This window comes from Puma concolor, chromosome F2 (genome assembly GCF_028749965.1).
Source record: "Puma concolor isolate L17-30 chromosome F2, mPumCon1.1.hap2, whole genome shotgun sequence".
Taxonomy (NCBI): domain Eukaryota; kingdom Metazoa; phylum Chordata; class Mammalia; order Carnivora; family Felidae; genus Puma; species Puma concolor.
In genome coordinates this window covers 71,766,530-71,785,858 of record NC_141684.1, presented here as the reverse complement: position 1 = coordinate 71,785,858, position 19,329 = coordinate 71,766,530, and the positions used below count along the sequence as shown (strand labels likewise).

General features: G+C 48.0%; 2 long non-coding RNA genes across 2 annotated transcripts; one reads left to right on the top strand and one right to left on the bottom strand.

Moving 5' to 3' along the window:
* Positions 1 to 6,271: 6,271 nt before the first annotated feature.
* Positions 6,272 to 17,380, bottom strand: LOC147572101 (uncharacterized). The gene is made up of 4 exons (XR_015246617.1): positions 17,106 to 17,380; positions 9,012 to 9,110; positions 8,819 to 8,920; positions 6,272 to 6,860 (listed from the first exon to the last, which is right to left on the bottom strand). It is a non-coding gene; the product is annotated as an uncharacterized LOC147572101 (long non-coding RNA).
* On the top strand, positions 17,327 to 18,985 carry LOC147572100 (uncharacterized). Its single transcript, XR_015246618.1, has 2 exons — positions 17,327 to 17,609; positions 18,136 to 18,985. It is a non-coding gene; the product is annotated as an uncharacterized LOC147572100 (long non-coding RNA).
* The last annotated feature ends 344 nt before the right edge of the window (positions 18,986 to 19,329 follow it).

Sequence of the window (19,329 nt, the reverse complement as noted above, 5' to 3'; positions counted from 1 at the left end):
AGGGTGAAAGCCACCAAAACAATCCACGATGTCCCAATTCTTCTCTGTACCTATTAAGAAAATCACCATTTTATTCCTTGGGGTTTTACACGGTTGCGCTCTCATTATTTTCTGTTTGGAGTAGTAAATGGACATAGAACCACACAGCAGAGGAAACAAACCGAAGCGATTGCACAGTGCCTGGCCACTGAGGAACGTGAAATCTAACAGCGTGAGTGACACAAATAATCCAGTACAAAATGGGGACAAGGTGATTCGTGGCTTTTCCCGCTGAAATCCTTTTTAGAAACAGGTGGGTTTTCAGGAGGAGCGAAATGCAGGTGAAGCAAGAAAACACTAATTGGCATGTGTTCTAAACGAAGGCGGACAGTGGGGGGGGAAGATGCAAAGTTAAGATTTCGTGATAGAGAAGATCGAAGGCGGAGCGTCTCCTGGGCTTGGGTGGAAGGAGCCAAGGAGACAAAATAAGATAAAATACGGAGGCAAGGAGCAGTGGGAGGTTTTGGTTTTCAGACAAAGACACCTGATCTTGACACAGGTTCAGAGATACTGTGTGTCGGGGAGAGAGCGAGGTATGAGAGCCGGTTGTGCAACTCAGCCAGAAATAGCTGGCCCAGAAAGCAGAGCCCAAGCCCAGGACGTGCGTGTGACGTCGAGGATGACAACGCGGTGATGCTATCAGGAAGGCCTGCTTCCTTCCCAAGAGGACAGCTTGTACCCTGGGGGCCGGGAGGACGTCCAGGGTGGCAAAACAGGTGGGGGTGCTGAGTCCTGTGTTACAGCACTTCTGCCTCGTGGTCTTCATCATTAAGCGCCTAACGGGCGATTTTCCCAGGCGAAGAGTAAACCCGAAGAGGATGGAACCAGCTTGGTGACGGGCTGTGGCTCCTCTAGGGTCTCGAGACCTTGTCTTCCATAGCCCCTCCGTGGGGTCAGGATCTCCTTCTGAAGCGACTTCCTGTCACCCCGTGTGGGTAATTCGTGTGATGCAGTCCAGCAGTAAAATGGTGCTGACCGAAGGGCTGATGGCTATCGACAGGAGACGTCAATCACCAATTAGGTCTTGAGGGATTGAGGGACAGATGGCAGGCCTCCCGCCTCTAAAGAAAAGCGGGACAAGAGTGAAGGCAGCCAGAGGGTTGCTCCTTTTTGTGCGTAAGCCCCTCTGCCGTTTACGAGTCCGTCGTGTGACATGGGAAGGCGAGACCACAGAGGAAGGGCTGAGAATGAGTGAAAAGCTATTTATTTCTCGTATAAATGTCTCTAAAGCCTCTTCTATTCTTAAGGAAAATTGCGGTGCAAGAAGTTTGCAGGCCCAGACGGGAAAACCCAAAAGGATGTATCCGTTAGTTATTGTCTCAAACCGCTAGCCCACAAAGTTCCCCCAAACTCAAGAACTTAAAACAACAGTGCTTTACTAGTTCTTACGAGTGTGAGGGCCTGAGCTCCCGCTGGAAATGGTTCTGGCTCTGGTGTCCTTGAGCCTCCTTCTGGGCCAGCCCTGGCTTGTCCTTCTCGTGACAATGGCGGGAGCGCAAGAGAGCAAGGCAGTCACAGAATCTTTGCTTGCACTGTGTGGGCTAACACTCCATGGCCCAGAGCAAGTCACAGGGCCGAGCCCGGTGTGGAGAGTGGGGAAGTATCCACGCCCCCAGTGGGGCGTGTATCAGAAGAATCATCCAGAACCACGCGTGGGTCGTGCCGTTGCTGTGTGTCTCTGAGCAACAGAATGAGCTCCTGTCTTCTCTCCTTTATATGGGAACTTGGGTTTGACCAAGTGAGAGCTTCCTGAGGCACACCTCAGAGAGGGGAGGACGAGTGGATGGCTGGGGAGGAGCCTGGGAGAGAACCAAGAGCAGAGAGGGCTTCCCAGAACGGGGAGCCTGTCTTACAGATCTCTTTACTGGGTGAGGAAGGAAACCCGAGAGGGATTTCTTCAGGAAACCCGAGAGGGGTGAGTGTGGGTCCATCCTTCCTCACTCCCCCTGCCTCCAGGCACTTGTGGAACTCCTGGGGGAGCTGTCCTCAGTCCAGCCAACATCTGGAACATTCTAAGAGTTTCTGGTTGAAAACCTTAGGTGGGGGTGAAGATAAAAAGCGAGAGAGAGAGAGCAGCTCAGGTGAGACCACTCAGCCTTGGTGTCATTTCTGCCTCCAGTGGATTCTGTGCCCCTGCTTAATGCTCAAGTGAGGAGCTCCCTCAGGCTGCTGAAAGAGAGCTGTATTTTCTGCTATACATCAGGGCTGGGCCGACCTTGACACATGAACCAGGTCATGGAACAAATGACCTGAGTTGAAGCTCAGGAGTGAACAACACCCCCCTGCAAATAACCTCTGTCTGAGAGACGTGGGGTCCCTGAGATGGAGAAGCAGTCCCTTCAGTGCTCCTCGGGCTGGGTCAGCTCTGCAAGGTCTCCTCTGTCATTCCCAAGTTCAAGGGCAGAGTTTGGAGCCCCGGTCCACAGCTCCAGGCCTCAAAAACCAGCAATCCTTTACTTGGAGCCTGAGAAACCGGGAATGACCTTTCAACATTTGCGACACCAAGAATCATTGGTTAAGAAGTTTTGTCAGTTGTCTAACAGTTGCTCTCTCTTAGGACGTTTAGGGAGCTTGCACATCACGCAGCGGCCAGCGTCAGGTATAACTTTGAGTGCGACTTTATTTTCAGTTGTTCCAGTTGTATTCCGTGCTGTAGTCCATGGTTCCTGAGGGAAAACCCATCTGGTGGTTGGATAAAAGAAGCAGAGGACTTGAGAAAAAGAGAGAAAAATCCAAGAGGTCCCCAAACTCAAGATACATTGGATAAAGATATGATACATACACAACTTTCCCTGAGCTTCCAGATGTTTTGGCCGGTAGATATAGTCCACTTTTGCAGACAAATCATTGGACCCTAGTACTTTAGGTTCAGAGATACTTCATCGGAAAGGGAGTCTAGAAGTTGAAGGAAAGCATTGAGCATATCATTTGAACATGTATCTTAAGTTCGTTTATCGTTGTCTGACTTTGCGAATAATATCTTGACATTTGTTTATTTTGAAGGTTGAAAGTAGAGATGCAAATTGCATCCAGCAAAAATAAAGCCCCTGGACTTCTTGGTCTTCAGTGTTTTCTTTTGAAGGGAAAACTGCAGCTTTCGGTTTCCTACCTTGACCTTGATAAGATTGTGGCGTGGAGGAGGGGGAGAGTCTGAAATTCCTCTGTGGCTAAAGCTGTCCCGTTCCCTAGAGCTCAAAAGTCACAGTGTCTTCATCATTTCCTTCTATTGTTTGCTGTTGCCAGTCTGAAGTTCTAGGTTTTTTTGTTTTACTCTTTTTAAAAGTTGTAAGAGTAACAACTCTGCTCTGTAAGAGCAGAGAGCTTGCCTGTGCTTTGAAGCTGATCCTGAAGACAAATTGGTACAGTGGCTCCGGCTTCCTTGTGGCAGGTCCCCCGATGCCCGACCTGTCTCCCCGTCACCAAGAGCCGGTCCGTGTTGTCAGGGGACGGCCAGAGTTCAGAAAAGGGAAAAAGGAAGGTCTGGTTAGGGTACGCTATGAGCACAGGGCCACAGGTATGTGCCCGGAGTGACACGGTACCATCTCTCTTAGGCATGGGAAACCTTCCTTGGACTTGGTGAAAGCATCAAGACGAAGCAGACGCCCCAGCCATGGTGACAAATTACATCTCAAAGAGAGTAAAGTGCCCCCCTCAGATTCTTTTTCTTCTTTTAAAATTATTGTGTTTTTTAAAAATTATTTATTTATTTATTTATTTATTTATTTATTTATTTATTTTTGAGACAGAGAGACAGAGCATGAATGGGAGAGGGGCAGAGAGAGAGGGAGACACAGAATCGGAAGCAGGCTCCAGGCTCCGAGCCATCAGCCCAGAGCCCGATGTGGGGCTCGAACTCACGGACCACGAGATCATGACCTGAGCTGAAGTCAGATGCTTAACTGACTGAGCTACCCCACACCCCGAGAATTTTCATTTTAAATGAGTTCAAAGGAATTAATCTATGTTGATGGACCGTTAGGGTCCTTGCATAAGTGGCAAAAGATTATTTAGGAGTGTGTGAGAAAGAGGACTTCCCAAGGAATTTCAAATTATACCACCTTCACAGGATTCATTTCATTCTTTTTATATAATGATGCAGTAGTCATTATTAACTGGGACTGGAATCAGGATGGACCTTAAGCAGTCACTGAAATGTTTTCTTTTTATGAAGACTTTTTTTTTTAATTTTTTTTTTTAACATTTATTTATTTTTGAGACAGAGAGAGACAGAGCATGAACAGGGGAGGGGCAGAGAGAGAGGGAGACACAGAATCGGAAGCAGGCTCCAGGCTCTGAGCCATCAGCCCAGAGCCCGACGCGGGGCTTGAACTCACGGACCGCGAGATGGTGACCTGAGCTGAAGTTGGAAGCTTAACTGACTGAGCCACCCAGGCTCCCCTGTTTTTTGTTTTTGTTTTTCAAATGTTACCCTTACGTATAAACTGGTTTCACGATACCAATAAGGCAACTTATTTCTTGGAACAGATTTCAGTTCAATGGCGCTCACGGGTGCACCTGATGAATGCTTTTTTTTTTTTTGTTTATTTATGTTTGAGAGAGAGAGAGCACACTCACGCGTGTGCACAAGCAAGGGAGGGGCGGAGAGAGAGAGGGAGACAGAGGATCCCAAGCGGGCTCTGTGCTGACGGCAGAAAACCTGATGCAGGGCTCAAAGCCACAAACCGTGAGGTCGTGACCTGAATTGAAGTCGGATGCTTGATTGACTGAGCCACCCAGGCGCCCGCCCCCCCATGAATTCTTTTAAGGGGAAGGTGACATTGTCTAGACACAGTCACCAGGGACTTTTTTTTTTTTTGTACCGCTCCTCCCTCTCGGGACTTCCCTCCTCGTGGCCACCTCCACCCCTGCCCCGTCCCTCACAGCACACAACACACCCACACGCAGCTGGCGCTCCCGTAGTGGTAAAGCTTGTATTGAGGACATTGGTGTCTCAGGACCTTAAGTACCATTTCTAAGGCTCTTTAGGAGACGGTGAACAGAGCAGAGGAGAATGGAAGAGTTTGGTTCCCACCTACCGGGGAAGGCCAAAGAACAACCAGAGGAAATGAGGTCTTTTGGAACTCCAAAATGGGACTCGGGAACAATGCAGCCTTCTGGAAACCGTGGAGTGTTAAGGGAAGTGATCCCCTGTTACAGGAAGAGTGAGTGAGGCAGCGTGTGTCGTGGCACCTCTGGCCGGGCTCTCAGCTGCAGAGGGGCAGCGGCTGGGGAAACCAGAGGACACTTCGTTTGGCAAGACTCGGGCTTGGCCTGGAAGAAGACGCAGAAGCCTGTCTCCGAGTTGTTGTCTGTATTCAAACATGAGCATTCAAATAGACCAATAGTTGAATATGACTTGGCTTTTCAATTCTAAGAAGATGAATTAGAAAGCCCTTCCCTTCCCTTCCCTCCCCTCCCCTCCCCTCCCCTCCCCTCCCCTCCCCTGTACTTCCCTTCCCTTCCAGCGAGCTGTAGAACTCACTGGCTAACAACGTGGAATCCCGCTCGTGCCCCTGCTCCCTTACTTCCTCGCCACGCGCTCTTAAGCACGGTACTGGGTTCTCCCTGCCCCAGTTAGTTTTTCTGTCAAATGTGACAATGATAATCATGTGTGATTCCTCTTTCAGAAATAAATACAAGAGAAAATTCGACCTTTCTTATTTAAGATTTCCCCCAAACTTGATTATTTGAAAATAGTCGTTGTTAAATCCTCTCACCAGAAAATGGGATCGAAGCGGTTTCAGGAAATAATCCTACCAGAATCTGGGACATGAATGTTAGCTTCCTTAGCACGCTTTCGAACAATGTCTTTTATCACGGACTCCCTTCTCTTTACCCACCTGTCCGTACCCGCGTGCGTCCTGCCGTTCCGCCAGCCATCCAGTCAGCGTGTATTTCTAAATACTGCCATGTGTCGTGTGTGGTCTGTGGTCAGTATGTAGTACGTCACACACGGTGGCTATATGGAGAGCCTCCCCGATCGGACAAGGGAAGAGAGGAAACCTCCACCCAAATCAGCCAGAATACAAAACTTTCATTCAGTATGTGACCAACATTCTCAGTACTTATACATTAACGTTTACATAGAATACACTCTGTTTTTCCACAATACCCAAAGCATCCACGAGTAATAAACACTTAACACTTTTTGATGTATTTTTTAATTTTAGTTTTTAGAACTATGGTAAAATACACATAACGCAAAATTTAACCATCTCAACCATTTTTAAGTGTGATGTTCAGTGGCATTAAACACATTCACGTTACGGTGCAACCATCACCATCATCCGTCTCCAGAACTTTCTCATCTTCCCAAACTGAAACTGAAACACCGAATCCCCATTCTTCACTCCCCCTCGCTGTCTCTATGAATATAAGTGCCTCGTATCAGGTGGAATAGGACGATATTTGTCCTATTTGGCCCATCCAAATGTGCTCAAGGTTATCCAAGGACATGTCACATGGTCTTTCCCTTTCAGGTTGATGATATTCCATTGTTTGTACAACCGTAATTTTATCCATTCATCTGTCAGTGGTGTTCACTGGTGGGTCGACACTGGTGGGTCACTTCCACCTTTTGGCTATTGCAAATAATGCTGCTATAAACAGGAGTATATAGATGTAGATGTAGATGTAGATATACATTTGATACTTTGGTAATAGTAATTCAAAAGCAAACCAATTGCTTAATGGCCAGTAACAGGGAACAAAATTACAATTTCATAAACGGAACTCATTGACTCCTTCAATAAACATCCACTATCTTCTGAGTGCCAGGTGTCCAGGGTGAACCCACAGGCTGTCACAGAGTTTCCAGTCACCTGGGGAGGGAGATATTAAACAACCGAACATACTGATCAGCATATAATTATTCACTGCGATCAGTGCTGTGAAGGGGAAGAGGAGGATGCACTGAGAAAGCATCGATTGGGCGACGTGACTCAGGCAGGGTGGTCAGAGAAGGGCTTTCTGACAAGGTGACATTTCACTGAGGCCTGAGAATGAGAGGCCAGGCTGGTGTGGAGTGGGGGGCGGGGAAGAGAAACTTCTGGGTGAGGACACAGCACAAACAAGTTCTGGGCCAGACTCCGGAACTGTTTTTCCAACGCCCCTTCTTCAGATCGGTTCTGACCGTGTTTCTAGTTGCTCAGTGTGACCTGAGTTCCTAACATTCCAGCAGTTCAGCGTTTTAGTTTATGAGCCGAGCATAAATCCACCTGCTCTGGACATGCTTTGTGACTGGAATTGCAGCTTCTTGGGGTGGTGAGAAGCATGAATATCCTTCTTCTCCAGGCTGTACTTAACCCAGCCTCATCTCAGGACTTGGGGCCTTGAGGAATCCATAACAAGGATCCTTGCTGGTGCTTCCCAAACAGGAGGCGATGGTAAGTAGGGTGAGGGTCTCGGAACTGTTTGGGAAGAGGAGTGCTGTCTCAATATGAAGGACGACTCATATAGAGCACTTTCTGGATAAAAAATGCTTTGAAAGCCTGGACACTTCCTCTTTTTCATTTTATACCTTTTTGACCCCTATGGGAATAATTCTCAAGCCAGGAGACTTTATGCTGCAGAATGGATTGCTAAGGAAGAAGTTCCGGACTTTTGTATAGTCAATCAGAATGGTGGCCAGTGGGAATAAAAAAATGGCAGTTGTAGGGGCGCTTGGGTGGCTCGGTTGATTAAGCGACTGACTTTTGATTTCAGCTCAGGTCATGACCTCACAGTTGGTGGGTTCGAGCCCCGTATCAGGCTCTGCGCTGACAGTGTGGAGCCTGCTTGGGATTCTCTCCCTCTGCCCCTCCCCTGCTCATGCTCTGACTCTCTCTGTCTCTCAATAATAAATAAACGTTAAAAAATATTACAAAGTAATAAAACTCCACAAAAACAATATGTATCCTTCCTTTAAGAGATGCAACCTAGTATTTTCTCCTTAATACTGTTCTCTTTAATTATGTTGTATTTAATTTTTAAAATGCCAGTCAAAACCTACTGAAGTGTTGTCATGATTCCCAACGGGGTTAAGACAGTGTGCAACAAGATCTTTGAGCCTTCTGTGGTTCATTACTTGTTCAGTATGTACAAGTTTATCTCAACAGGCTTTGAGCTCCCTCAGTACAGTATGGTGGGGTTTTTATTTTTTCTTTTTCTTTAGGGCTTAGTACGTGGTACGTGTTTCCCCGGGGAAAAATGTTTGAATTAGGTGACACTCTCTTGAATTTTGAACCTCTTGCCATTCCCAGGTTGGCTTGAATCATAAGAGGAAAAAAACTTGTTTGGATGGGTGAATTAAGAGTTTTGGGGAATTTGCCTTCCTTTGATCCAAATTACAACTAGCTGGAATCTCTTTTTTTGTTTTCATTTGATCATAAACAGCTTTAGGGAGACAGGTTGAGCCTTGGATACTTCTGTAAGTATGAGTTTCCCCACCCATAAAGTAAGGAAATCTCTCTTATAAGATTTTCAGGATTAAGTCAAATAATATAGGGAAAGTACTTTAGTAATTACTCAATATTAACCTTTCTAACTATTGTCATTTTGACTTTCAAATATGTTAGCTGTTAAGAATCCACAACATTCTCTATCTACATATTGGGTTCTTTTAGCCTATGTGGTTAAGAGAAAGTAATCAAAAGAAGTTGGAAGGGAAAAGTTCCAGAAGGCTGTGGGCTGTATCTTTTTTACCCCTACATCTCCAACATCTAGCACCCATCATAAGTTATCCAGTAGTTGATAAATAATGACATCATAAGAGAATGAGGACGAAGAAGAGAACAGAAACCTGAGGTCCCAGTTGAAACTCATGATCAGTTGCCCAAGTTCCAAGCTGGAGCCAGTTCTGAGACGCCCAGTGATTGAAGATCAAGTCTCTTAAGAATGGATTCTGCAACACAGAGGCAAATATATAAAGTAGTGATTTCTCAGTACTTCCTTAAAGGAACCTAAAGCAATTTACTTTCAGGAATAGGTTATACCCAGCTTGATCACAGGCTGTTGGTTACAGGTCTGAGTTAGTGTTGATTCCTGCCTTTATGGGACTGATAGCTCTGGTCCATCTCATGGTGCATTCTTTTCTATAAGGAAAGAGGAAGGGTAGCAGTTAGCCTTCAAATGGGAGGGACAACAGTATACAATCACGATCTAGTCTGAAGGATATATTGATTCTCTTGCACTCTGTCATAATATAGTCTGAAAGATCCGGATCGGCTGGACATTCTGAAGAATATTGATCCACTATGACAAGTACTTTGAATACCTTGGAAAGATAAATTCTCCAGAGGGTAAGAACTAAACCCTACAGAGATTCAGGGACCCATCGCACCCACCTATTGAAGATGATAGGTGTCCAGTGGGTTGGGGTGTGCCAGGATAGGCTCCCCAAAGTAAGAAACAGGTAACTTGTTCTTAATAAGGACAAAGTAAGGGAAAAGTGGGTGCCTTGAACCCACTGCTGCTAAGAAAGAAGGAAGACCATTGTTAAACCTTTTGTTTTTTTTGTTTTTTAATTTTTTAAAGCTTATTTATTTACTTATTTATTTTGAGAGCGGGAGAGAGAGAGTGGAAGTGGAGCAGAGGGAGAGGGAGAGAGAGAGAGAATCCCAAGCAGGCTTTGCACTGTCAGCACAGAGCCCGATGCAGGGCTTGATCCCATGAACTGTGAGAGCATGACCTGAGCTGAAACCAAGAGTCAGACATTCAACCTACTGAGCCACCCAGGCACCCCAACCATTTGGGTTTTGAGAGCAGTATATTATATACTTGAGAATATTTCTCTAACTAATTAAGTGACATGGAAGGTTGCTAGTTTTGCATTGGACCCAGAACAAGAAAAGTCCTTATAGTAAAAGCAGTCCCGCTGTTTGGAATATATGATCCAGCAGACTTCATGGTCATACAGGTATCTGGTTAGAAAGGGCTGCTGATTGGAGGCTTTTCCAAGCCCCCAAAGGAAAATTCCAGCACAGACTTCCAGGGTTCTGGAGCAAGCCCTACTGCCTGTAGCAGAGTATCATACATCATTTGAAAAATATCTCTTGATTTGTTATTGGGTACTGGTAGAGAAAGAACATCTCAATATGGAGTAGATATCAATTGAGCACATGCCAAACTACCTAACATGACCTGGGTTCTATCAGCCCAACCAAGATATAAGGTCAAACAGGCCCAGCAGCAAACCATTATAGAATGGAAGTGGTACATCCTGGGCTCGGCTTGAGCAGGTCATAGGACACAAATAAGTTGGTGGCCCAGATCTCCATGTATTGTACATGACCACACACCAAGACCTACTGTAGCAGAAGTGCCACACAAACAAACAAATAGGATGAGTTGGAAGTTGATGTCAGCCTCTGCCCTTGCAATGGGTTCATGAATGGAACAATTCTGAAGGCAGAGATGGAGACTATACATGAGCCCAACAGCATGGATTTGCTCTCACCGACGCGGATCTAGCTACTGCTGCTATTGAAAGTCAAATCTGAGTTCCTTCAGCAGACCAGAAAGGCATTGTGGTAAGGCTATTATATAAGTCCCCTCTCATCCTAGATAAAGCAGAGATTCATGCTCACTAAGACTGACACATACTCTGGATATGTATTTGTCTTTTCTGCCCACAAGATCTTGGCCAATACACTCTGCAAGGGCTCAAGCAGAGTCTGATTCACTGACATGGGATTGCCACAGCATCTCTTTAGATCAAAGACTCACTTTATGGCAAAGGAGGTGAGGCAGGGGCACATGACCATGGGATCACTGATTCTACCCCATACCACACCATTCAGAAGTTGCCAACCTGATAGAACAGTGGAAGAGGCTTTCAATAAAGCTGCTGAGTCACCAGCTTGGAGGTGACACCCTGTGTGAGTTAAGGCACTATTTCAAGATCCAGGAGACTTTTTAGACTAATGCTATTTTACATGCTATATCTGTAAGAGGTAAAAGCATGGCACCAGGAAATAGACAGGCTTTGTTCATCATCATTTCCATCATCATCACTGACTTGATCTGAGCTAGAATCCTATCTACACAATTTTAGATACCCTGACTTTTTAGAGGTGGCTGCTAACACCAAGAAACACAGTAAGGGTCCTGGTAAAGCTATAGCTGCCTCTCTGGTCACATGGTCTCCTTATGACAATAGACAACTGGGCAAGGAAAAATGCACCACACGAGGAGGAACAACTGATTCTGACTGTCACGAGGGACTGCCGGTACATGCAGAGAAGTGGGCACCACGTGTTTGTCATTTTGATGATCCCCTTGTGGTGACTCTTGGTGCTTTCAGGCTCAGTTTAAATCGCAATTGGGCAAGTAGAGGAAACATGGCCCGATTAAGGCATGTTCAGAAGAACTTAGATCCTGCATGAAAATCAGCTAGAACCACAGAAGTGCTACCCAAATGTGAGGGGAATCTACAATGGGTGCTAGAGAAGGGCAACGGTGGTGATTAAGTATGGCCCTGGGACCAGCTGCAGCCATGGGGGCTGTAACTCATTCCACCAACAATCCTCTTGTAAGTTTCCTTAGGAATTGTGACACAAATCCTGAAAAATCCATGCCTGGATGGAGTGCACTGCTGTGAGAAGCAAGTGGAAGTGAATACTGAAAGGGGTGGACTGTAGTATGTTCTGTGCTGCCGTGCTCAGATCCACTGTCCTGGGCCGAATGCCCCACTGCTGTAGGTCAGTGGCTCATGGGTATCAGTTGTCCCTTTCTCTAAAACATTTCCCTCCACTGATGGGGACAGCCTTGCCAAGAAAATTTTCACTGACTCCCAGGATGGGGGAGCCCACAGGCAATGGTTAACTGAAAAAGGGGGTATGAAAGGCAAGATCTTTTGCATCATGTGGGAAGCGATAATTCTGCAGTTCTGTTTATGCTCTGGAGCTCCCTTCACCCCCTACCACAGATTAGGTCAAGGACAGACTGTCCTGAGATAACAGCCTTGCTCAACTCTACCCCAACCCCAGCCATCCTTCACCCCCTCCCTCACCAGTTTTTTCTGTAAGGCACTTCCTCAATAAATCCCAAACACCTGAAACTCTGATGAGGCTCTGATCTTCTCCCTCCATTGGCCCTTGGGCCTGGGGAGAAGACATTCTGCTCATTATCCCATCAACAAAAATAAGAATGTTGGTGAATGGAGCCACCAGAAAGCAGAATTTTTAGAAGTGAAGGGTACCATGGAGGGCAAAATTTACTCAGGATCACCTCTCATTTTTACGGTTTTTTTAATCAATGCACAATGCATGCACAGAAAAGCACTCTGAAATATATGGCTCGCTGAATTTTTACAAGAATATTGCAGAAGAGGAACAGAAAGGGTATGGGTGTCATATACTCTCCTATAACCCGGGCCCGGAAACAACCATCAATTTCTATTGTTGTTTCACGTGCTAGGGCTTATCACATCGCCCACCTACAAGAGGAAGGGAAAACTGGATGTGGGTAAGATTAGGAATTTCTATAGTAATAAACACAAATTTGGCAGTCATTTTTTTTTCTCCCACTGAGCTTTCTTGTATGTGTCAATTTCTCTCCTTTCCCCAGTTTTGGTGGCCACCCCAAACCATGTCAGAAAGGAAAGATTTTGTCTTCCGTATAAATTCTGAAGCACCTGATTGATTTGATTTGGGCTAAATACCACTAAATGAGAGTAGAGTCACCTCGACTCAATTTGAGGGTCAATTTGAAACAAAATGGTAGCTAACCAACATTCAATTAGGCATGTCTTCTGCAATTTTTAACAACTTGCAGTGAAATTTTGCATACGGATAGAGGCTACGAGGACACCTGATCACGCCAAGAGAGATGCACAATTTAGAGAACCACTGATGATACGAGGGGGGAAAAATGTAAAAAGAATCACAGATCCTTTGATATTAATGCACACTGTCATAATGACTGCCATTATTGGCTGTGGGGCCATATTCCATAATGAGCCTTTTTTGGGACTTTGCGTCGCATAGACGTGCCAGAGATACTGTGTCTATTAATGAATGTGTATTTCTAACCTGGAACAATGGTAAATCTGTATTATTCTGTGAACAAAATCCTGCTGAATTCACAGCCAGGTGACACTGTGTGGGCACTAATGTATATGGAACTCTCTGTTGTAATAAGACTGCTATTCTCTTTAACACAATAATGCTGAATGTGCCCTGGACTTATCAGTAGGTGCTGCTTGCTAAGACTTAACTCCTTGTGGTCTGAGTGAAGCAGCTCCTCGCAGCCCTATCAGTGGTTTCCGACATCAGAAAGTCACATTCTTGTTTTTATTTTTTTCTGCTTCCACCTGCCCTTTCTTTCTTTCCTTGTGTGTTTTCATAATGACCCTCTTTGCATCCAAATTCTTCTTTTTTTTTTATTATTTTTTTTTTTAATTTTTTTTTTCAACGTTTATTTATTTTTGGGACAGAGAGAGACAGAGCATGAACGGGGGAGGGGCAGAGAGAGAGGGAGACACAGAATCGGAAACAGGCTCCAGGCTCTGAGCCATCAGCCCAGAGCCCGACGCGGGGCTCGAACTCACGGAACGCGAGATCGTGACCTGGCTGAAGTCGGACGCTTAACCGACTGCGCCACCCAGGCGCCCCTCCAAATTCTTCTTTATGTGGAAACGTGATTTTTGTCCGTTTGTCTGAGGACACGGATGACTGACGTTTTTATTCAAGGAGTCTCGGGGAGATGCACCCTTGAACTTTGCCTGCGTCCCCCACCTACAAGAGCTCCATATGGTAGGATCATTTCTCCCCAGAGAACACATTCTCTCAGCAGTAGTGACTGCTCCGTGCTGTAAAGGGACATTAAACGTCACCGAATAGACTTGGACACAGTATGCTGGTCCAACAGAGGGCCATGGGAGGCCAGAGAGAACCCTGCTTGATCACACATGGCACCCTAGGTCACACGTGCACAGGAATCGGAGGCTTTCCCTGCACGAGGGGAGAAGGCCGACCTGGGCTTATTTTACTCTTCTCCATTATCAGCCTGCAGAGGATCCACTTTAGTGATTACGTGGGGGAAGCAGCGGCCTTGGGCCGTCTGGCCTTTGCACTGTCCTTGGTTCCCTCCCTGGCCCTGGGTGCCTGTGCTCGGCCTGCCGCCCGCCAGTTGCAGGGAGAGAATTGGGAAGGAGCGTCCGCCGCATCCCTGGGCAGCTATTTCTGTCAACTGAAAAGGCCATTTAGGCAAAACACTTAATTACCTTTCCTCCTCCTTTGCAACCCCTGGGAAAGTATGAGCCAGTCAGATAATGAGCTTAGAGAGCACAGCAGCTTGGCGAGGGCCAGAGATTTTCATCAGGCAGAGGAGTGACCTCACCCGATCCCATCACGAAATGGGGAATGGAGGGAACAGCCAGAGGGTGGTATAAACACCCTCCTCTGCGGTCAGCCGCACTCCTGCACTCACCACGCGGCAAATTCCTGGAGCATTAGCGAGCTTCTAGTTCCCAGGTAAAGCAACCAGGCCTGGCCTGGGCTCAGCCCATCCTCGGGGATGGAGACTGCTGGCAAAGGAGCCCTCGGCCGGCCATCCTCCCCGGGCGCTGCCCTTGCCAGCTGACTCGATCCCCTGGGCCTCCTGGGCCTCAGGTTTCCCACTGATAAAATGAGGATACTGGACTTGGAAGGTCTCTAAGGTGCCTTTAAATTCTATCATGCTAAAAAAAAATTGCTTCGGGTGCTGGGGAGCCTGGAAGCTGGTGGCCTGCCTTATAGCTGGGGGAGGCAGCGTGGTGCATTGTCGCCGGTGTGGGCCAGGCCAGTGGAGGCGACCCTTACGGGGTCTCCAGACCAGGGGTTCTGCCTGAAGAGGTGCAGCCTGTCACAGGAAAGAAATGAGGAGCTGAGCCTTTAAGGTGAGAGAAGGCGCGGCCCTGCAGGGAGAGCCTGGCATCTTCCAAGAGCTCCCATCAGCCCTGACTGGAAAGGATGACAGATTGCCTGCCTCCATGGCCGGGTTTGCTGGACATTGTGTTCTGGCTCTTATCCACTTTGACCTCAGTGTGTCTCATGGTTTCTCCCCCCTCGTCTGCCCTGCCCGGACCTGGCATCCTCCGTGTACCGGCCGAACAAAGGACTGAGGCCTCGCAGCTTCCCACCGGCTACTGCAGCCTCCGCCGCCCGGCCCTGTCTAGCCATCAGTGGGCCCCGTCCCACGAGCGGAATGTTACAGCCCACCCACATCTTCCCTGCTCTCCAACCCTCCCACCTGCCCCCTGGGCTCTGGCCTCACCCTTCTTGGCCGCATGCTGGCATCTTGCCTCCACCCGGGCAGTGAGTCTGTGCTGCCTCCTGGTCTCCACGTACAGACTGTTGGCAAAGGACACCCAGAGGGTGAGACCAGAGGGTGGCCCCGGTGGGGGCCAGACTGAAGGACTGAGAAAGTCACTCTGTTTCACTCACTCATCAAATTGTTGACGGCTTATCATACCAGCACTAGGTGGTGGGGACATAGCCCCGGGCACACAGACAAAATCACCTCCCCCAGCAGAGTCTAGTGCTGGGGAGACAGACAAGGACTAAAATAAATAAGCGAAAAAATCGAACCAACTAAATAAGTTAAAATATATTAAAAAAAAATGAGTGTGTTAGAATATAATCACTACAACGGAGACAAAACAAGGCAGTGAGGAAAGACAAGAAGTGCCAGTCAGGAAGGGGTTTGCGGTTCTAGATCGGGGTGGTCAGTGAAGGGTTCATGGAGAAGAGATATTTAATTAAAAATCTGATGGATATGAAGAAGGGAGCCGTGTAGGTATCTGGGGAAAGAGGACTCCAGACAGAGGGAACGATAAGTGCAAAGGCCCTGAGGTGTAATTGTGTTTGGTGAATGAGAAGAATGGCAAGGAAGTTGATGAGGCTGGAACCGATGGAGTGGGGGGAAGGCCGTCCACTGTCAGGAAGGCAACGGGGAGGGGTGTGTGGGGAGGTAGGGCTTTGCAGGCCACTCTTAAGAGTTTTACTTTGGGTGAGCTGAGAGTCACTTCAGGATCTTACCTGGAGGAAGTCATTGGTTACGTTCACAGGCTCACTCTGACCGCTGAGCTGCGTGAACACTGCAGGAGCCACGAGGCAAGGACAGGCACCCATCTGGGGGCAACTGTGATCATGTACGAATGGAGCGATTCATCGTTAAGGGCAAGGAGAAGGGGTCGCAGAGCAGTTTGGGGGTGCCGACCAAGAGCTCAGTGCTGGAAGTGTTTCTTGGAGATGCCTGTTGGTCACCCTCGTGGGGGAGGACTCCAAATGGAGTCTGGGGCTCGGGAGAGGACAGCAGTCGGATACAAATCTGGTGCCCACAGTGAACAGATGCCATATAAGGCCGCAGGCTTGAATGAGGTTACCACTGGAGTGCACACGGAAGGCAGCAGAGACAAAGAGGTCAGTCCTGAGTTTCAGGGCTGCAGCACGAGGAGACCAGGGAGATGAGGAAAGCCAGGAAAAGGCTGCGGAGAAAAGGCCCAGTGAAAAGGAAAACGAGGAGCATGGGCTGTGCTGGACATCAGACACAGCGTGTCAAGGGGGAAGGAGCGGTTATCCATGGCAACCAAGGCAAGGTGTGAAAACGACTAGTCATGGCAAAGTGGAGGCTAGTGTTGAGCCCCGTTTTCTGCAGAGAAAACCCTTCAATGTGCTTCGATGGCAGCTCCCGGCCCCTACCTTAGCCGCGGGGGTGGGCCTGTGGGCCCGGGCCTGCCTGATCACAGTGATTGGTTCAGAGATGAGCACGTGACCTGGAGGGGGCCAGTGGGGCTTCTTTGCAGACATTTTCTCCCCGAGCTGTCAGGATACGTTGGCTCCCTCCCCTGTGTTGCTAAGTGTCGGCCCCTCACAGATATCCTGCTTGTGGAGTGGAGTCACTCTTTGTTTTTATTTTTTATTTAAAAAACTATTTTTTAATGTTTACTTATTATTTTGAGAGAGAGAGAGAGGGAGGGGCAGAGAGAGAGGGAGACACAGAATCCGGAGCCGGCTCCAGGCTCGGAGCCGTCAGCACAGAACCCCACGCAGGGCTCGAACTCACAGACCTGGAGCGCATGACCTGAGCCGAAGTCGGACACTTACCCGACTGAGCCACCCAGGTGCCCCAGTGGATTCACTCTTTGTAAGGTGGAGAGAGAGAGAGGTCCCCAACAATAGCGTTTGAACCACTTCTGGACGTAGCTCTGCCCAAGTCCGGCTACTCCTTTGGATTCCATTTCACTTCTTAGCCAATAAACTATTTTAAGCTGGTTTGAACCCGCCCTCTGTCTCTTGCCTCCAAAAGTGCTCTAACTAATCCGGGAAGACGTCCCCGAAGTGCGCTACTCACTGGTGGGGGAGAGTGTGAAGAGGGACACGTTGCTGACTCATCCGTCCAGCAAAGACTGACGAGACAGGGCTCGGAGCCACTGCTCGGAGACCCTGGCAGTCCTTGCTGGACAGTCCTCTAAATGCAACCTTACTAAGCAACACCTGGACAGCTGTCTGAAATTGCCCGGAGGAGTTCAGCCTGGGCAGGACCAAACAGGGTCACCTCCCTACCTCCTCCGGTAGCAGCCTCTGACGCAGGCCTGAAATCTGGGGCAGGTAGGATTGCAGCGAGAGAAGCTGGGGAAGGGCGTCAGGTTCCACCCGTGACCTGAGAGGTGGCATCCTGTGGGGCTGCCAGGGCTCAGTACTGGGAGTATCCCCTAGGAGATTATGAAAGCCTCCGCGGGGCGGGGGTGGGGGGAATGCTGTGGGCTTAGAGGGGACAGGGTCAGCATCTGGGGAATGCAGATGAAGTAATGGGAGACGGGGGCTCGGGAAGCAGTTGCTAAAACAAACTGAATAATTCTGCTGGATGAGGTTTCTCTGGCCTCGAGCTCTTTTTAAAGGGCCAGCTGCACACAAATGGCAGCGTCTTAAAGACACCTGGAGCAGAGGTCCTCTTATGTGCTCTTGAAGAGCACAGGTCCTCTTATGCTGGCTTTTGGCTCTGAAGGTCCAGTGTGCCACCTTCGGGTGTCTTCCCAGCGTGCTGAGAGGGAAGCTATTTGTTTTCACACGTCTTCTGGGTCTGTGTGCAGGCAGGGTACTCAGATCGTCTCATTGCTTTCCTGTCCTTCGGCAGGTGCATGAGTCTACCTGGGGAGAGCCCTGATCTTCACTTTCTGCATCCTGACAAAGAGAAATTATGCTTCAGTGACAATCCCCGGTTGCCTACGCGATGCAAACCGGTCAAGCGTTGAGAGCCCTGCAGTGGCTCTGCACCGAAGGGTATAAATCCTTTCGTCCCGAGTTGGCACCTCATTGCTTGCTTCTCTTTCAGGGATTTCCTCCATTCTTGGAAAAGACATACCTTTCACACCAACCCTTTCATCACCTAACGATGGTTGAGACCTCCTTCCAATCACATACCTCACCCCCGTCATGGATTACGAAGGATACCAATTCATAAACCTCCTAAGTGTAATGCCACACGTTGGAAATGTGTAGTATTTGACAGGAGCCGAAATGAAACCGGCTTGTTGCTCAGATAATTACAGGTAGTGTTTACCGGACTAAACCCATTTGAGGGAAGGGTGAATTTAAATGTGTTTAAAGGAAAAAGTGTTTTAAACACTGTCAAGCACTTTAAACCGTCACATTGTTGGGGCGCCTGGATGGCTCAGTCGTGGAGCATCTGAGTCTTGACTTGGGCTCAGGTCATGATCCCAGGGTCGTGGTGTGGGGTTGGCCCTGTGCTGGGCTCCAACCTGAGCATGGGGCCTGCTTGAGATTCTCTCTCTCCCTCTCTGCTCGCCCTCCTCCCCTCCCACCTCAAAAAAAAAAAGTCACGTTGCACCCAAACAGTTGATTCCGGGCACACATACCTCTTCTGTAGTCACAAAATCAAGCTTTTGAAGATTTCTGGCAGGCAATGGTTGTTTTGCCTACTTACTTACAGCAACAAAACTACATAAAAATCCTATCGTTCACTCTTTTTGGCTAATTACTTTGGTCTCTTCCCACAATCAGTCTGAAAACAAATGTTTCACTTTATGAGTTTACCCTTCAGTGAAGTATGTTCTTGGTGCCACAACTGAATTCTGCTCTCTAAGTCATATAAAGAAAATGGTTTCCAAGATCCCTCCACACTTCCTGGAGGTGGAACACAAATTGCAGGAAAGAAAAGTCCTGAAGGCTCAGAAGTAGGTAGGCTTGCCTCTCTGGAAGCCTCCTTTTCATTCTCCTGGGTCTGGTGCTTTGGGGTTCACATCACGCTCTCTGGGAGGGTGAGCAGAACCAAAGCTCTGGAAAATTGGCTAAGAGAGTGCTGGCTGCT